Source organism: Trifolium pratense, linkage group LG7 (genome assembly GCF_020283565.1).
Source record: "Trifolium pratense cultivar HEN17-A07 linkage group LG7, ARS_RC_1.1, whole genome shotgun sequence".
Taxonomy (NCBI): Eukaryota; Viridiplantae; Streptophyta; class Magnoliopsida; order Fabales; family Fabaceae; genus Trifolium; species Trifolium pratense.
The window spans coordinates 27130838-27149558 of record NC_060065.1 but is presented as its reverse complement, the minus strand read 5'-3'; the positions used below and the strand labels follow the sequence as shown (position 1 = coordinate 27149558).

The window sequence follows — 18721 nt, the reverse complement described above, 5'->3', positions numbered from 1 at the left end:
TAGGTATAGTTTTAATTCAAATATATTATTGATGATTTTAAGAAATTCTGTACATGTATTTGTACAAATATTAATGTAAATATTTGTTTAGAGTTTATTTTTAACGACTATAAGAAACTCGAGATATATATTAGTTCAAGTATTAATGCAAATATTAGTTTATATTATATTATTGATGATTTCATTTCACTCTGTATATGTATGTAGAGTATTATTTTAAGTTATATAGTTTAATTTTATAATAATGAACTTTGACTTTGTTCGTCCAAAAATAACGCATAATTGAATTTATAATATTGAGTAAAATTAACTGAACTAACATAAATAAATATAAACCGAACATCTTATTTGCTTTAAAAAAAAATCTTATTTGAACACAATTTTACCAACATATATTTTTACACCATATATTATTATATGTAATATATTTTTTGTATTTAATTTGTATATTAAAAAAAAGTTATGGCCCCCCTAAACTATTTTTTCTGGTTCCACCACTGTGTCCATTGACCATTTAATTAAAAATGGCGGTTGAGTGGTCGAGGCTCCCAACTAAGTGGGGTCTGGGGAAGGTATATCTATGTAGCCTTACTCTTGCAAACAAATAGACTATTTTTAGGATTCGAACCTATGACCTTCATGTCACAAGACAACAACCTTACCGTTGCACTAAGGCTCACCCTCTCAATATTAGGTGGTGTTCTAGGGATGCAGATTTCCTGCAGTAGTTTTTCACAAAATTTTCACACAGTTTTAAATTTGGACCGTTGATCATAGATCGGACGGTCCAGATCAACACAGTTAAAAAATCACATGAAACAATCTCTACCACAGATTTTTGATCGGATGGCTGTAATGCAAAACTACGTGGAAACTGTGTCAAAATAAACTGCAGGATATCTGTTTCCGTGTTCTAGTATGCATCTTTTCATCTTACTATGATAAATCTCTTTTATGAATTAGTCTTTTATTTGACAATCTTTCATGAACGAGTCTTAAGCTTAGAATTAGAGGGAGGTAGTGTGAGCGAGGGTAGAGGAAGTGAAAAATGGCATTCTCAATCATTTCGAAGAGCATTTTAAAAATGAGGTGGAAATGAAGCACAAATTCCGGTGCTGAAGCAATGTAGTTTTGTTGTGTGTGTAGCTGCAAGTATTTGTTGTGGCTATCTTGAGGCTTTAAGCTCGGGTGTTTCTACAGCATTGTTGGTGTGCTGCTGTCTGATGCGGGTGCTGAGCAATTGGTCATTTGTTTTGGTGCAATGGTGATGTTTTAAATTGTGTTTTGTTGATTTTAATGTTATTAGTCTTGGTGTTTCTTGCGTTTTTTTGCCGTGGCTTTGTAAGAACCTGCTTTAATCTTTACGCATCTTGCGTGTGTACTAGAGCTTTTAACATATTTTGTCTTTTGAGAAATGAAGTGGTTGAGCTGTGATATTATTTTGTATAGTTGTCTTCATCCCATCGGTTATCTATTTTAGCATAGCTTGCAGAAGCACTATATGCCTACGGAAAAGGTAACGACGAGCATGGACTGGAATTCTTGGTCCAGATTTTGACACGAATGATTATAAGGTTGTATATCAATCTAATATTTTGTATTGTTGCTCCATAAATTGGCTTACTTAAGCGCCTTTAATAGTGCTTGTTTTGACTTTTAATAGCACCACCGGAGAGGCCTTTTGAAACAACGTTCAGCAGCGCTGTATTTATTTTGAAAGCGTTATTATAGTTCTTCAAGCATACAACGTTTAATAGCGCCCGTGCCCTAAAAACGCTATTATAGGTCATATTTAATAGCGGTCTTTGCAAAAGCGCTATTATAGGTCCTTTTCCAAATAAAAAAAATAATCCTTTTTTTTATCTAAATCTTTTTTAATTATTATAAACTTAAATAAAAAAAAAGTAAACAATTTTTTATTAATCATAAAATCAAACAATACATTAGAAATAAGTGACGTGCAATACAACATAACTAAGTATCGGTTATAAAATAATCCAACAAAATACAACTTAAATATAACTAGAGGTATGAAAATGACAATCTTAATCAATCCTTTTTGCTTAATAAGTATGTATGTATGACACCACTGGTTTCAAAATAACTGATCTTTAGTACAAGAAAAAAACCCTAATACTTATGTCACAAGATTCATAATTTCATGTGGTGCCTTACTACTAATGTTTAGTGGCAAATTCAATTCCACAGAAAATTAATGGTCACCTAAAATGTCTAAACATGAGTGCAACGTAGATCATCTCTTCCAATTTAACTATGTCACTTTCCCTTTAGATCTTTATATACTATTTGATTTAATCTTCCTTTTGGGTGTTAGAGCTTCTTTACCTGAAAGTTATTCAATTCACGGTATATAGCGGAATGTGTAAATGTATAGAAAAAACTACAAATAAAATGTTTAATTTTTTTAAAAACCAGATCTTGTTAAGAAGGGAACTAATCAAGTGAAAGAGAGAAAGAGATACCTAGTCAATTAGAAGGATAGAAGAATGAATTTAAATTCAATGACTCCCTAGGGGTTACAATCATTGGCTCATAATCTGCCAAAGCACAAAATGTAAAACAAAGTTGACATACCTCTAAAAAATTGCCATTGAACTACCATAAAAAATAAAAACTCACAACATGAAAAAAAAGAAAAAACAGAACGTCGCCTTAAAAGAAATATGTCAAATGATCAAAATATAAATTTTGAAATATAAAACAAAGAAATGTGTCAAATGATCAAAATTTAAATTGATATACACTATATTTCAAAATTGCCATTTGACATCCCTAAACCAAACTACTAAAACTTGACGTCTCCCAACCCTCAGTTTTTTTTTTATACCCCATAAAATTCCATTTTGCCCCTCCTATTTTGAAAAATTTTGGCCAACTTATTTCGGTTTTTACAAACCGAAATTTAGCATGGAAAAAAATGGTTTATATAAACCAAAATATCATAAGTGTTAAGAAAAGAAGAAAGATTTATGTAAAATTCGTGCAGAGCTACCTGTGGTAAATTTAACATATCTCTCTGAATATAAGTCGTATGCTAATGATTTTTAATCTAGTGTAAAGAAGACAAAATTTACTAAATGATTGACACCGGAATTGTTAAATTTCATTAAGTATAGTATGAGAAAATCCACCTACAAGTTTGAAAAAAGTTTTTGCTCTATTTCTGTACCAGTACCCATTATTTGGTTAAACTTGACCAATTGGATAGTTAAACCTCAACAAAAATTATATTTGTAATCTTGACACCATAAGCTTTCCAACGAGTGCTCGTTTACTCAAATCGGACATCGTTTAGTATTTCAAATAAATTGTGGAAGTTGAGGGTCTGATGCTGAATTTATGCAGGAAATCTGGAACGCAGACGAAACGCAAAATTTGGAACACAAAATTTCGGTTTTTATTAACTGAAATTTGTTAGCATGACAAAAAAAATCGGTTCGTACAAACCGAAGTACCTCCCAAAGGCAAAAACGGAAATTCAGGAGGTAGAAAAGAAATGTGGGGGGTCGGGAGAGAAAACATCCTAAAACTTTGTTAAGAAGCGTCTACGGTTTAAAACAATTTAAACCATAAAAAAAACATTAATACTTTGAATGGTACCATGCGGTTAGAATTACATCCGAACTAAGAGGAAAGAGGAGTAAACGGAGTCCAACCTGCACCAAATAGTTTAGACATCAATTATTTGATACTAGGATAAACCCGTGCGTTGCACGGGTTTGATTAAAATATAAAATTAAAATATTTTTATAAATAAAAAATAATAATTGCGATAACTATAATCACATATAGTTAAATAATAGATATTATTTTAAAATATGATTATATTTAATATTAGTATATGAGTAAAAAAAAAGTTGTTTAGAAATATTAGATTTTTTATTAATTTATATCGTAGTTTGTTTATATTTTAATGTAATAGATCTCTTATAATATTTAATAAGTTTGAAAGGATGTATCATTTTTTATTTTATTAGTGTAATAATATAAGATTTTAGTTTTCTTTATATGAGTTGCAATTTTATAGTCAAATGTCACTTTGTTTTTTTATTTTTGATGTATCCCTTATTTTATTATTTTCAATAAGAGTTGGAGGCATACCTAATTATACTTGTAGACAATATTGCTCATGAGAAATGTTAAAAAAAGTTTTGATTATAGAATATGATTCATATATGGTGGCTTTGACTATTTATTCCACGTGTTCTCATTTTTTGAAAATTATGTATCAAATAGCATATTTTGCTTACTACGTTCTATGCAATTTAAGGTTCCAAATAGCTTATCTACTTACTCATCTCTCGTTTTCTTGGAGTTTATTCTCACTTATTCACTTGGTGAAATTTTATTCCAACTTTATTAGTCCCAATTTTTTAGTCTATTGTTTGGTTCACTTTTTTTTTTTTACTTGGTCCTTTTGTTTTTGGTTTGTTTTTCTTTTTCTTGGTGAGGTTTGTGTCTCTTCAAAATTATTATTAGTTTTTGTCCCTCTTATTTAATATTTTCTTGAACATTTATTTTCTTATTATATTATATAAACTTGAATATTTATTGTTGTCAATATATAAGTTTGGACGAAGATTTTATATATTTGAATTTTGGTTAAGGTAAAGAAAGATTTTATATATTGTTGTCATCTTCTTATTTGCTTAAAAAAACGTCATCTTATTCTTATAAATATTCCACTATTTTATTTTCAGCCGTAACGTAAACATTCTTTTAGAATATGTACTTAATTTATCCAAAAAGTTATATTATTATGTAAATTAAATTAATAATTTTTGAATTGTTGGTGAATTTTAGTTGTGTGTAAATATGTTTAAATATATGTGTGATTATATTTTCTAAATATATGTAAATATATTTTAACATCTACGGTTTTAATAATTTCTAAAATTTATTTTGACAAATGAGCATCAACAATTTTTATTTAATAATTTTTGTCTTTTTTTAATTTAATTTAGAAAGTTTTTAGTACAATTCTAAGTGGGAGGAAAAAGTATTTAGCACAATTTCTAAACTAACATGTTTTTAGCACAATTCTTTTCATCGATTCATTTTATGGTTGTAAGAATAAGATGGCATGCGTAGATTAAAATAGGACCGTCCATTAAAATTCATATATACTCATATTGAACCATCCAGATTTAGGCAAGTGTTATACGATAAATGCATGAAGATTATATATTTGGACAACCTCTAAGTCAATTTGAATCAATATAACTTCTTGCATGTATTACAATTATAAAAACCGCAAGACTTGAGTGTCAACTACAAAAAAATAAATAAATTTAATTTCTACTTTGTTTTTGTTTCTATATTTCTCTTGATCGAGATCAAGTAGATCACATACACATTGTAGACAATATAGTATTTAAAAATGAGACACATATTTATATTTCTAAATTATTTGGATTGTCCTCTTTTAATTGAATTCCTCCAACATCAATATACCCTCGATCTATATAAATTTTAAGGCACTTCAAAATCAATAAATAGAAGTCTCTTTTATCCTCTTCAACTTATTCACATAAAAATAATTAATTATATTTCCATTAATCAACAATTTTTTATACAAATCTTTTACCTTATATAAAATAATAAATGAAAAAGAAAATAAGAAACAAATAAGCTAAAACATTAGATTAATAAAATAATAAATGAAAAAGAAAAGTTGTCTAATTACAAACATTATATCAATAAAAAAAATGATGGTTTACAAACTGCCATTAGAGTTAAATACACATCCTTACATGAGGTGTCATTTCATAGGCTTTATAAGGAGCAAAGATGCAACGTAAGCAAAAATATAAGTATGTTTTATCCTGTTCTCCTCCTTCACATGAAAAAATAGTCATATTCATATTAATCGATTCAACTCAAAGTTTAATTAATCATCGAACAAAACACCGGTTGATATTTAAAAAAATATCCAACCTAAAAAAGAAATAAAAAAATGATTAGAGATGTTCTAAACTCAGAGTAATAGAAAAATTTCAATTTACAAACATATTAATAGGCAACTATCACATATATGTATATCAATTTATTAATCAATCACATGTAGAAATACTTGATATTCTAAGAGGTTAGACACCATCACATACCAAGGACAAAAACCAATATACTTATGATGTAACTATATATATGCACACAATAGCTTTTAAATCAATTCAAGACACTATAATGTGTAACTTTAAGATATGGAAGGTGAAGATGCATAACTTTTTCTCATGGAGATGTTAGACAAAGAAACCATAGAGTTTTTGCCATGAGATAGATAAATTAAAATTTTGTTAAAACATAGAAGGTAGACTTCCTGGTATGGTGGTGGTGATAATTAGCTTTTGGGTTAACTTTATATAGAGCTTGTGTTTGATAATTAGCTAAATTTACATATTCAATATTAGTGTCTCCAAGAATTCTTTGTTTTCAATTGCATTAATAGGAAATTGTAACATACAATATATATTTTAATAAGATATTGCAATGCAATTAAAACAATAACATGATGCATCATTCCACCTTTCATTACTTGCAATTCATTTTTGTCTCAATTCAACAACAATAAATCGTGTTAGTTTTTTTTTAATATATTATTATTGTTTATTATTTATTATTAGAGTAACTCTATTATATGAAATATGAAAAGGTTTTAATAAAGATTGTAGACTTTTCTTATAGAGTGTCACATCATCACAATAACTTATATGTCTAAGTAGAGTTATAAAATTAGAAGTATGATCCCTTTTAATTCATTAGGCTAAGTAGAAGTATGATCCATTTGGTTTCAAGCAATCCCTTCTAAACAATATAAGTAATGAAGAATGATCCCTTTTTAATTTATTTAGTATTGAAAGAATATATTTCAAGCAAGAGAGACACACATTTTTTTTATTATTAAATTCAATTCTTTAAGGGATTGATCAAAGAGGTTTGGAATATCAAAGTGAGTCACTTGCTTGAAATATAATGATTCCTTTTTTTATTAGTATTGAAAGAATTCCAATAGTCATGAATATTTTGTGGTTATATAAATCTTATATATTAGTTGGTCCATTTTAATTTAATAATTTTTCATTTTAGTTAGTTGGTCCCTTGTAAGAAGTTATATAGTGATAATTTGATATATTGATAATTAAAATAAAAATGATTTAATTAAAGATAATTAAAATTAAAATGATTTAATTAAAGGAGATGATGAAAAGGTTATATAGTGATAATTTGATATATTGATAATTAAAATTAAAATGATTTAATTAAAGATAATTAAAATTAAAATGATTTAATTAAAGGAAATGATGAAAATGTTTTTTAATAGAGATTGTAAACTTTTCTTATAGAGTGCCACATCATCAAAATACTTGATTGTGAGCAACTCAACATTCCTTTTACTTGTAAAAGATTAGAAAGTAATGAAAGTGTGCTTCAATTTCAATTAGGACTAAGAAGCGATAAAAGGAAAACTAGGAGATAATCAAAACACCGAGATGTAATTATTAACGCAATGATTATATCCCATTGAAAAAGTATTAGAAATTATTAACTCAACTTCTTGAAGATAGGTTATGAATATAGGTATATTGTCCAATTCATTGCACTAAAGTTTAGTGAGAAAAAAATTGGTCACAATCTGATGGATTCATCATAGAGCATAGCCAGTAAATTAAAATAAAATCATTAAGTTCAATGAAAGATATAGATAATAGATGTTTAACCTCAGGAAGCCTGTCAGCGAGGTGTTTTATATAAGCAGTGTCAACTTTCTTCACTTGAAACCTAAAAACTTATTGACAGAAATTCAAAATTCTCAGTAGTTTGGACCTAACGATGATCTTAGCCTAAAACTAAAGCTTATCATATCAAAATTAAAAGGCAAAGTACTATACTTTATCAAATAGAAAATCAAAGAAATGGTAACTCACCCAATAAAATTAGATATAGAAAGCTTTATCAAATAGTGGATATCATAAAGAATTTCACCAAATGTCATTTGACCTTCACCAGATCAAGCCAATTCTTTGAAAGCTATAAGACAAGCTTGTAATTCTTTTCAAAAAAATTCTGCCAAAGAACCAAAAAATTCATCACTTAGTGTTCAGACTGAATGAAGCATACACTACTAGTTTCACAATTCTTGTACACTAGTACACACACTTGAACCTACACTAAACAGAACTCAAACAACTTACACATAGGCATACAATTATGCACCACAATAGCATTTTCAACAAAAACAAATATCCATCACTTGAACATTTGTTGTAGTATCTTGTGCTACAAAATAGTCTCTCCAATGAACTTAATGCAAATTATCTCACTTATCATCTCTTGAATTCTCTGTCTCTAATTTAGCATTTCCAGTGAACTTAATGAACATTTCCAATGAAGTGTTTTATTACTTAGTCAAGAGACAATAGCCATTCTATATGAAATCATATGAATATTACGAATAGGAAATTCACAAACTTAATATTGTACAGATTTTGAGTATGTGAACTTACTTGATGTCGTCCACGAGGGCGCGAGCAACCTCTTTGTGTGGAAACATCTTCTTGCAATGTACACAACTCTGCATGAAAAAATGGGAAAACCAAAGAGATGTAAGCATTTAGAGAGAAAAATGAAGAAAAGGGAAAAGCAATCAAGCATTTCCAATAAGCATTACAGCAAGAACACCAAGTAACACACTCCAACAGGAGCTACACCCAAAAACAAACAACACCTAATAATCTCCCTCCACTACACATCACAACACTAGGTGGCAAAGCAAACCAGGAGCACCTTGAACTAAAACAAAAACTTTTAAAAAAAGAAACACATAAACCAACTAACCAAAGGGAAGAAAACCAAAAGGGAGCACTCACTCCGCACTAGACCCGTTAAGTGACAGACTGACAGGAACACACCAAACACACAAAGCCGAGCAATACCCAGCACAAACCAACAAACTGAACCAGCACCTACTAAAAGCAAACTGCAAAGTTTTGATAAGCTATATTCCATTGTGATGCAAGGGAAAAAGACACAATCCCTCTGCCAACGCCGCCAAGCCTAACAAAAACACACAGCTATACGAACCAACTAACGCACAAACCAACAATATCCTCAAACAGCAAACACCTCCGCTCACACCGCAGTAACAACAGCAAAACACATCAGACAAAGTTCGAATGACAGAAAAACAAACACAACTTGAAATTAACAGGCACCATCAATTAAATCAACAATTAACAATCCCATATAATATGAATCAACGAAATTAAGATAAAAATAAACACAATCAAAATGGTGGTTGTTCACCTTGTTCATGTTCAAGCTTCAAATTGAAAGACGTTCCCCTACCTACGATGGAATCAAGCTTAGGGAGTGTTTTCAATTGTTTCCTTCTTAGCAGGTTGTCGACTACGCCAACATTAAAATAATCTATGGAGTTCATGACTGGGCCTACAATTTTTTGTAAAATACTAGTCAAATTAAAAGATGTGGAGATATAAGGGTTGTTCGCTGAGAATTTTCGTTCCAGGTATACTGAAAATCCAAGATTTAGGATTCGACGGAGAACGAGGGTGTAAGGATCTAGGGTTCGACGAAGGACCTTGATAAGGATGAGGATTGACGAGATGGAGTTGTGAGAGTAGAGGAATAATGGAGAGATGAGGAGAATTGGAACAAAGAAACTGTGAGTAGAGGAACGATGCAGTGCATAAAAAAAAGGAACGATTTGCAGGTTTGAGAGTAGTAGGAGATAAGTTGTTTTTTTTGAAAAAATAAATAAATTGGATCTCTGTTATTTATTATGGTGAATTCTAGGGTGAGCCCTCACCGGTGAGGCATATAAGATTCATCATTAGATCTAATCAATGGTCCAGAATTGTTAAAAATTATAACATGAACAACTGAATATTTTCGCACACAATTTTGCCCTCATCTTCCTTCTCTGTGATTGTGTAATCGCAGGAGTCATGTTATTACAGCCTTCAACCATTAGTTTTCTATTTATCACCATCTTAAGAAAAAATTATAGTCTCTTGTTATGTAAATCATGTTTAGAGATTGACTATCAGGATCAGATAACTATTAGTTCATCAGTTGCCCTCGATGTAGATACCAATAGTAACTGGGTAGTAGGAATCCACTGAGACGAAGTGACTGTTCTCATCCCCCACTTATTTGATTTCAGATAAATAGGTTGATCGAGATATAATGGTTTGCAAGCATGGAGTTCAGATACTTGGATTATGCTAATTGAGCTGACGTCATGTTATCTTATATTTTGTATAAGATTTAGTTTCTTTATGTTTTTAGTTGTTAGCTCAGTTTAGTATTAATCTCTTGGATTTTGTAATCCTATTTATGTATTCGGACGATATGTAATGAAAATTTAATGTTTCCCGATTCAGTTATGTACACTCTTGTCGATATTCTAGATAAATTGATATGGGGTGTTATAATTGGTATCAGAGCAGGTCGATTCAGTATCGGATCTTCCCGTGGATCATTAAAATTTAATCCGAAGTAGTACGGACCCTTTGGAGTCTAGACTGTTTACGCTGAAATCATCGCGTGCTGAGCCTGATCAACTTAGTATCGTGTATGGTAGGCAGGGTATTACGGTTGAGAACCGAAGTGGACCAAGTAAGTCGAGTAATAAGAACGCAGTAGAAGAGTGAAGATCGTTAGAAGCAGTTGTTGGAACTGCAACAGTCGATGCCATGAGAGTAAGTAACGTAACACCAACAAGTGGTGTGAAGAGTTTGAGAATAATATGTGGCGTAATACCAGTAGTAAGGGGGCATGTTAGGAGATGCACGAACTGAACGCGTTCAACTGATGGTAGCATGTATAAGAATGTGGAGAATTCTGAGAATGGAAAACCCAGTATCAAAGTAAGATTTGACCAGAGTGGAACCGAGGCCAAGTATTGAAGTATGATACTCGGATAATTGTAGTAAACCTAATGGGTACATTAATACAGATGATGAAATTATAAGATCAGAGCACAGTGTAGAATGAAGGGTGGTACACCAGTAATATCCAACGGGCGTGTATGTATTGTGTCAACCTAGAAGTAATCACTCACTCTTGTGAACCTAATTACCAGAAGTGAACCAAAACTCTTTCAAATCCGTCGTGAAAGAGACTTTGATTCAACATTCCCCTCTTGCAATTTAAACAAAACAGATTCAATGAAAGAAACATGGAGAAATGAAGAAATGAAAAGAAAAGTGGAACATTCGGCCTTTGATGACTAGCAGTGTTGAGACTTTGTTGGAATTAAATGTCATTCTACTCAAACTCATTCTCTTTACACCATGGAAGCATACATAGGTCTTTTGTTACTTCAATGATTTCTTCCCTGGAACATTAATCGGAAACAACAAAGAGCATAAAATTATTTTTATCACAACAATGTTTGAAGGAAGTTTTAAGAAACTATAAAGAAAATTGGAGAAATGAAGGGTTTTTTTTTTGTATGAAATCAAGTAAACCAAGTCGTCAGTTGGAGATGCAATTGAATAGAGAGAATTGGATGAAGAAGGAGTGGCAGGATTATTATGTGCAAAAACGTATATATGTTCGGGTTTGTATCCTTTACTTCACTTATTTTTCTCCCATTCTCTCCTTTACTCATTTGTCTCTATCTCTCTCTTTCATTTTCTCACTCATCTTCTTTTTTATTATTATTTTATTGATTTTCTCGCTCCTATTATACATATTGTTGAAGGAGGGAGAAGGAGGGAATGAGAGGATCCAACTTCATATATGTTCCTGTTTTAATTTATAATTAATTTGGACCATTGATTAGATCTAATGGTGAATCTTATATGCTTATATGTCTCACCGGTGAGTGACTTAATAGAGTCATCATCCTAGAATTCATCTTTTAGGTACTGTTTGGCCTAATTTTTTTTTCTTTTTAAAAGTAAGAAGTTAGACCAAACAACAATTTTTAAATGGCTTAAATGCAGTTTTACCCCCTCTGTTTTGAAAAATGCGGAATTTTACCCCTCATATTTTAAAATGCGGAATTTTACACCCCCTATTTTATAATTTGTTGGATTTTGCCTCCCCCACCAAAATTCTGCACAAAATCTGCTTCTGAGCCTCAAGTTCAAAGCTTTGCACATAACTCAATTTGGATCAATAATTCACCAAATTGGTACCGAAATGACCGCAATCGAGTTAGTTTTCCACAGAATCAAACTCCACTAAATTTGGAGTTACAGAGAGAGATTAATTATCGTTTTAGTGAAGGTCTGTTTAAATTAATTATCGTATGAAACTTCTACTGGTATTTTCGTCATGCCTCTCTCCCTGTAGCTCAATTTTTAATATTATTTACATGTCCGGAAAGCTAACGAAATTACCCTTGTTGTCATTTAAATTTCCTCAAATTTGGAGTTACGATGTGTTTGGTAGACGTCGTTGAATTTGAAGGTCAAAAGTAGATTTCTGCAAAATTATTAATTGGACAGACCTTCACTAAAATGATAATTAATCTCTCTTTGTAACTTCAAATTTAGTGGAGTTTGATTCTGTGGAAAACTAACTCGATTGCGGTAATTTCGGTACCAGTTTGGTGAATTATGGATCCAAATAGAATTATGTGCGAAGTTTTGAAGTTGTGACTCGAAAGCAGATTTTGTGCAGAATTTTGGGAGTCATACCTTCACTAAAACGGTAATTAATTTCTCTTTGTAACTCCAAATTTAGTGGGGTTTGATTCTGTGGAAAGATAACTCGATTACGGTCATTTTGGTATACGTTTGGGGAATTATTGATCCAAATTGAGTTGTGTGCAAAGCTTTGAAGTCGTGACTCGAATTTTAGGGGGGGCAAAATCCAAAAAATTATAAAATAGGGGGGGTAAAAGTCCGCGTTTTAAAATAGGGGGGGTAAAATTCCGATTTAATCAAAACAGGGGGGATAAAACTGCATTTAAGCCTTTTTAAAATGTCTAATAAGAAAAAAATGGGTTCTATATTTTAAGAAAAATTATAATATATTATTAAATATATCTTTTAATCTTATTATAATAAAATAAAAAACAACTTTTAAAACTTTTTTTTTATAAAAAAAAAAAAAATTACCAAACAATTTCATTTTTTGTTTTAAAGCTATTATTAAAAAGCTTCTACACCTAAATTAATTTATTAATTTTACTTACTATAGCGCTTATGCAAAATTCGCTATTATTGGGTATCAGGTTTAATGGCGCTTTTCAAAAGTGCTATTATAGGGTTCCGCGTTTATGGTTTTATAGTGTTTACTAGTTTGAAGACCCGTGTATTCGCACGGGTCTATTGATTTTTATTTGATATATAAGTTTGTTATTATATTGAGATAGAAAATATTGAGGCAAAATTCTAATTTGATGTTTTAAAGATACCAAACATCTTAATTATATTTTAAGTGAATTATGATCTTTTTGTGATCTAATAAGTGCTATTGAGTGATTAATATAGACATGAATAAAAGCTCATTCATTATATATCACCACACTTAAATTGATTGAAAACTGCAAGTTTATGAGAATGATCAGAAAACATTCTTCAATCTGCACTTTTTCTCACGTGCAAAGCTATACATCAACAATAAGCACTTAATTGATATCATCTGAACAAGAGACAAATAAGCATTTTTGCAAAAGACTTCATTGAAGAGAATCTCTACAAAATATAAGTAATTTAAAACGAGGATTAAAATACGAAAGGAAGAAAATCTTTTAATAATTTCATTAAATTTAATTGGGTATTGTTCAATTCCTTGCTTAGCAATTGCAGTCTCATGGAAAGTTGAAGAAAGTAAGGAAACACATATTTTTCAATTATGAGCGAGTTGACTCAAGGGAAGTTGAGTAGTGATTACTGATTAGTGAAGTATAGTTTAATGGGTGAAATGAGTTTTTATTGTTTTTGAAGAAAGGTTTGAACCAAGGTTTCAAATTGCTATTCGCATCCGCAATTGCGGCCGCAGTATTGCTGATGCGATAGCCACCACAACCACATCGTACTGCAATTGCAGTGTGATCTTAATTCACGTGTACGACCGCATCGTAACCGCATCACAACCGCATCGGAAGTCGCATCAGATGTTTTCAACGATGTTTGTTCAAATTTTCTGAACAAAAAATAAAATTTATGAACTTCAAATCCTAATTTGTGTCAAATTAATGAAAAATCTTACTTTTAACAATGTATTTTAAATACATTCAAATTATTGTTTATGGAATAAACTAAGACTATCACTACAAGAAAATAAGCATTTTGCGACGGTTAAAATTGTAGTTTGCAACGGTTGAAACTGTTGTAATTGTACATTTGCGACAGTTGGCAAACCGTTGCTGATTTGTGTGTCACAAGATAACTTTGCGACAGTTCTGAAAACCGTCGTTACAACAGTTTCAAACTGTCGCTATGTTTTTCCCCACATAACACTAAATTAATGTTGCAACAGTTACAAAACCATCGCAAACTTGTTTTTTTTTTTTTTTTAAAAAAAATATTTATTTAAAACATTTTTTATTCATTGTAAAGAAAACATTTTTTATTCATTTTGATGACTTATTAAAGAACAATCACAATATCCTTACAGGAGTAAAGAAATTAAAACGCACAAATATATAAATATAAATAACTTAATCTCATTTATATAATTCATTCAATAGTGACAAGATCCATATAAATCAAAAATTTAATTCAAGTACATGAAGTTCCAAAGGAAAGAAACTAATGTAGTTCAAACATTCAAAAACTATAACATAAATGTTAGTAGAGTGGTTAAATATAACATTACGTCAAAATAAGTTCAAAAAATATCTAAATATCCCTAGTATGTGATGTTGCTTCATAATCCTTAATTAGTGTTAACTAGACTCAGAAACGCCTATCATCGCTTGACTCTTCTTATTCGGTTACCTGAAAAAACATAAGTATATATTAGCATACTTAAAAAAACGAATTGAGATGTACAAATTGACTTAGTTCATGGCATAAAATTGCATAGTTCATGCCCCACACCTGATCTGCCATCTAGTAGCATGTTGGAAACTTTATTTCACATTCATTCCACTGATTTACTTCACATCCATTCCACTTTCTTCAATCACCACCATTTTCCACAATTCAATTTTTACCCTAACTTTGGCTACAAGTTCTCACATCTTTAACCTTTCAAAGGTCCCTGTAAAATGATTTATATGTTATGATTTATTTATATAATTCGCAAAAATGTTGGTCTAACTTAGATCAATCAATAAATCCTATTATGCACTAACAAACATACCAATATTTAATCGGGATATAAGGTTCAAGCACTAGACAAAAAGTTTACAATAATGTACCAAAGACCATTCATCACACAAGTAGTATCAATCAAAATTAAACTTATATTCTAACATGCACAATTGTGCCTAAATTCAATAGATAGATCAACAAGTATCAGAGAATCTTACCTATGAAGAAAGGTATGAGCATTGGACCACAAAACCAATAGGACAATAACCAGAATTGAAATGACACGCATGAGTAAGAAAGTGATATTCAAGCAGCTCAAAAAACCCAAACCACGGTTCCTACACTTCCATAAGAACACATCAGCAGCTATAATTCACAATCGCCCATCAGTTAAATAAATAATAATGCAACAAAACACAATCAATTCTTCTTACAAAGGCATAAACGATGATTCATGAAGCCAATATATGATCAAAGGTTTATATACTACCTTTCATACCATGAGAGAACATATATAAGCACCTCAAGGACCAACTTCTTGAAGCCAATATATGATGACAAGCTTCAATATCTATCATCTATTTTCAATTATGCCTAAGCACCACTTAGCTAAATAATCAAAGGTTCGAACTCTACATCTTATAGACTAATTAGTAATAATTGTATATCCTAAATGAGTTCTAGCTGCTATCATCAATTTGAAACAAGGCAAACAAAGTATCAGTCACAGGAATATAAGAGAGCTAGCAACCATATTATCTCAAACACCAATCAACCAACACATGAACAAACCTTAATAGGGATCATCCTAGCATACATATGAAAATATTCCTGTTTACAAGTTTTTAGAAATCATCATAGAAAAATGCATTATTAATTAAAACAGAATTGGTTTTCTCAATTTTCCTGCAGAGAAACTAGTTGGCCACATTTGAACCTCCAAAATGTTTATTCACCATCTTATAAACTCAATCAAACCAACATCTTTAAACTTTCGAAACCAAAACGGCGGGGGCACAAAATAGCATCATCATCGAACATGACATACCGAATTAAGATTAATTTGAAGCTCATACCTGAACCTCCAGCACAAACAAAGCACGTAACTTTCATTGGCGTGTATGACATCCCTTTCTTATAAGAGTGATGAACTTCCTTCACAATATTTTGAAAGAATATCCAGGAGAAGAGCACCCTGACCAACCTATTGAGGATTAACAATTAGAAGTTATAGATAAATTGAGGCAAAAAATCCAGCAGAAGCATAAAATTTGATATTTAATCAGATAAGGAGAATGACTATCAGTAACTTTAACTAATAATTAGTTAACAAGTCATAGAGACATATGCAAAACAGATTCTAGTAGTAACACATGCCTTGGACTCTGAGATTACTCCATAGCTTTGATGCTCCTTTGAAAGAGTAACTAGGTTAGTGTGTATATCCGCTCTCAGCCCAGGTAGCAAATCTTTGATATGTTTTGCTAGAATCTGCAAATAAAGGAAAAACCTAGATATTAGTGTGTCAAATATAGAAGAGAAAGTGATAGAGGCCCGAGTTTGAGGGATAAGGAAAAAATTGAGGTTTAAATGACATAAAGGCTCTACCTGGTTTAACTTCTTTGCTAGATGAGGTATTCCACAACTATCTGCTAGAGTGTTGTATACCTATGAATCAAAACTAAATAACAAACAATAAAGAACATCACATAGTTCCAATTTGAATCAAAACTAAATAACCCCCAAATTAAAAATACTCATTTTCATACTCTTTATGAAGAATTAAAAGATCAAGCATCATAAAAAACCAAACTTTAACATGAAATTGTTGACTTTCAGCCCTATTGTCTATATTTATTCAATCAATCAAAGAAACAAATCAAAATTTTCCAAAAACCTAAAACATAGAAATTCGTCTCAATTCATATAAAAATTTCATCACCTGAAATTGAAAACAATTGAAAACAAGAGGTTGAGCAAGTTTCATCACCTGAAATTGAAAACAACCACCTGAAATTGAAAACAAAGGGGTCGAGCAAGCAGAGAAGGAAGTGCTGAAGCTTGAAAACCATTCTATTTTGAAAACAAGGGGTCGTGCGATGTGAAATTTTCGTGCCAGAGAATAAGAGAGAGGGGAGTGAAATTTTCATTTCACATTCCTAATCTAGCCGCCGCTGTACCCAATTAGACTGCCGCCGCTTTACCACTAGAACTGCCGAGATTGACACACACCAACGGCGGTTGAATGAATGCCGCAGTAAACGTCGTTGTTGAGCTGAGCGGTGGCGGTTGACTTCCTAGTGCCTCAAATGGACTGTCGCTGCCTTCAATTTTTCTTGTAGTGAAAGGGGCTTCTAAGGGGAAATAAAAAAAAATGCAGTAAAAGAAACAAAAAACAAAGCATAACTTGATACCATAAAACAACTCACAAAGGGGCTTCTTTGATTCACAGAGAGAAGAATTGACTCGATACATAACAACAAAACAACAAGCTAAAGATAAACAACAGAGAGATGGAGTTACTCGATACCTTGGAACCACGGAGAACGACGGAGAAAGGCGGGGGATTAAAGGAGAACGGCGGAGGAATTGAAGAAGAACGACAGAGATATTGATGGATTGAACGAAGGAGAACAACGAAGGGGTTTGAGGTTCTTCGATTAGGGATTTGACGGAGGGGTTTGTGGTTCCATATATGCGATTCGGCGGAGGATTTGCGATTCGGCGGAGGAGGGTTTGTGAAATGTGGGGGAAAGATAAACAAAAAAAGGTTATATGTTGTTTCTATAGAAAAATAATATTGAAATTCTGGTATCACTAGAAAGATGTTGCCTAAGATGTCCCAACAACTACTTTGTGAATAATGTTGTTTTCTATTGTTGGCACATCTTATATAACATATAAAAACTGACAGAGAATAAATAAATGACACAAGTAATTGTTAACCCAGTTCAGCCAACTGCCTACTCTGGGGGATACCAATCCAGGAAGGAAATCCACTAATAGCTCTAGTTACTAAGACCTCCAGCAAACCCTAGGATTTACGCCTTAAACTAAGACCTCCAGCAAACCCCTGGTTTACGCCTTATAACCTCGACACTACTCATGCAACTTCTGCCTAGGAACTCCTAAACATGAGATCCCATCTCACTTCCACTCACACAACACAACCTGTGTTGTTTAAACAATGTTAGGAATGATGTGGCGACAACTTGCCAATACAACACTTCACTTTTGCTTAAAAGCTTCAAGTGAATCACACACGGTAAACTCCGTACTTCAAAGCTTAGGAGTCACCTTAAAATAATAAACTTACTTCTTAACTCGTGTTATAGAATCCACAAGCAAGAATTACAATCAAACAATAAAAGACTCAACAAAGACTCAATATGTGTAACTAATATTTTTCAATGAGATACTTAGTCTTGAGCTTGGTCTTCGTATATATAATGATTAGGCAC

The 18721-nt window shown here is 31.5% G+C and overlaps 2 long non-coding RNA genes across 3 annotated transcripts; both read right to left on the bottom strand.

The window, feature by feature from the left end:
• Positions 1–1894: 1894 nt before the first annotated feature.
• LOC123895383 lies at positions 1895–9768 on the bottom strand. Of its 2 annotated transcripts, XR_006804333.1 has the most exons (7): positions 9325–9768; positions 8526–8593; positions 7947–8085; positions 7740–7807; positions 3622–3677; positions 2484–2558; positions 1965–2346 (listed from the first exon to the last, which is right to left on the bottom strand). It is a non-coding gene; the product is annotated as an uncharacterized LOC123895383 (long non-coding RNA). The 2 variants fall into 2 exon arrangements; XR_006804332.1 differs by having other exon boundaries at positions 1895–3677.
• A 4862-nt stretch (positions 9769–14630) lies between these two features.
• Positions 14631–18042, bottom strand: LOC123895382. Its single transcript, XR_006804331.1, has 4 exons — positions 16869–18042; positions 15479–16751; positions 15045–15207; positions 14631–14942 (listed from the first exon to the last, which is right to left on the bottom strand). It is a non-coding gene; the product is annotated as an uncharacterized LOC123895382 (long non-coding RNA).
• Positions 18043–18721: the final 679 nt, after the last annotated feature.